Here is a 1,949-nt window from a genome sequence, read left to right as displayed (position 1 = left end):
CCATCGCGTTCTACACCATTATTTCTTCGCATTAACAACACGCATCGAGTTTTTTGCGCCATTGTCGGGGACTACGACAATACATTGTGCTAACGGCAACTTTTTTATTTTCTTTGTAGACTCTCCTTCTCTATGCACTGCTTCTCCTTAGGTAAGGGAATAAACAGGTGTCGTAGGAGCGAAAGACAAAATCTTGAGCCCGACTATGACCTAGAGATTGGGAGAACCTTCGAAGAAGAAGAAGAAACAACTACTTACAACAACAACAAGAGAAAGATCCAAACATGGCAGAACAACCAGAAAATGGAGCACCAAATTCAAATAATATCATGGCGAATCCCATCATATTGGCGAACGACCGCAATAGGCCCATTCAGGACTATGCGTCGCCCAATCTCTATGATTTCTCACCAGGAATCATGAGGCCAGCTTTTGATGGATCAAGATTCAAAATGAAATCGGTGATGCTGCAAATGATTCAAACTGCTGGATAGTTTTGTGGTAGGCGTGGCGAGGATCTGCACGCCCACCTCTAGAGTTTCATTGAGATCTGTAACATGTTTATGTTCCCAAACATCTTCGTTGAGGAGGTTTGATTAACATTGTTCCCGTTTTCGTTGTGTGACTAGGCATGAAAATGGGCTTATTCTCTCAAACCAGGGGAGATTACATCATGGGAACAAGTAGTTGAAAAGTTCATGAAGAAGTACTTCCTCCCGACGGAGAACACCAGAAGGAGGAAGCTGATCACTAATTTTGAACAGGATATTGACGAATCACTCAGTGACGCATGGGCGAGTTTTAAGTGGCTGGTAAGAGATTACCCGCATAACAGCTTACCATATTGCTTACAGATGGAAAGTTTTTACCACGGATTGAACCCTGCATCGCAGACGGCTGCCAATGTGGCAACAGCTAATGGTTTGCTCGACAAGACATATGACGAGGCGAAAAATATACTCGATCACATTTCAAAAAATCATGAGGACTGGAGAGAGAGCGATCAACGACTGAGAATCTAAGATAGTGATGCAAATAACGGGGCCATCGCATCCTTATAGAACCAAATGACTGCGATGATGAGTTTAATACAAGGCATTGCAATCAATAGCACAGGAATGCATAAAGGGCAAGTCAACGCAATCGTTCAAACGACTACAAGTTGTGTCACCTGTGGACAAGCACATCTGATTAAAGAATGCCGAAGGAATCCACAGTCAATATGCTACAAGTTGTGTCACTCAGGGACTTGTAGCTATATGATTGCGGTGATGTGCATGCAGTGGTTTGAATAAAAGAATGGAGGGGATGTTGCTACGTTAATCCTACTCCTACTCCTATCTAATACACAACACAATGAGAATATGCATGAGAGGCAGAGATACGACAAACCTTGACATAAGATAAATGTGTGGGAAGATAGATAAAATGCAGCGATGATTTCATTACAGCCCTTAAGAGTAACCGCAAGGGCAACCCTAGTCAACGCAAGCCAATGCATCCTTGTTACACTCATGCACAACAATCATTTTCCAATGGAAATGCGGTGCTCCTAAACCTAGGACGCATGTGTTGAATGCAAAAGTGTCCATAGAGCTTATTCCTAAGTCTCTACTCTTTTCCTATGCGATGATGCAAATGCACACAACGATGCGGTGACCGCACTCAATTGTATCCTATCTCTAGGACACATGCGATGGAGTGTTGACAAACAGGGCTTATCTCTAAGTGCCTATCTCTTGCTTATGCTGATCTAATCTCGCTCTCTCGAGTCTAGATTCTAACCTAGCTCTCTCGAGTCATTAGGTTCTTTCTTAAGACTCTCTCTCGAGTAGCTTTAAAGGGGTGTTGGGCACAACATAAAACAAGACAAACACATGAACTTGGTTGACGCAAGATTGTTACTATCCCAGTGAACCAACGCATACATTGCTTAATGCATCTAACCA

At 42.9% G+C, this 1,949-nt stretch overlaps 1 non-coding gene across 1 annotated transcript; it reads right to left on the bottom strand.

Moving 5' to 3' along the window:
• Positions 1–731: 731 nt before the first annotated feature.
• LOC150033874 (small nucleolar RNA R71) lies at positions 732–838 on the bottom strand. The gene has a single exon (XR_016532575.1). It is a non-coding gene; the product is annotated as a small nucleolar RNA R71 (small nucleolar RNA).
• Between the last annotated feature and the right edge of the window lie 1,111 nt (positions 839–1,949).

This window comes from Benincasa hispida, chromosome 9 (genome assembly GCF_027475165.1).
Source record: "Benincasa hispida cultivar pf3 chromosome 9, pf3_genome.v1.1, whole genome shotgun sequence".
In the NCBI taxonomy this organism is placed as follows: domain Eukaryota; kingdom Viridiplantae; phylum Streptophyta; class Magnoliopsida; order Cucurbitales; family Cucurbitaceae; genus Benincasa; species Benincasa hispida.
The sequence above is the reverse complement of the archived record's forward strand: the minus strand, read 5'-3'. Positions and strand labels throughout refer to the sequence as shown.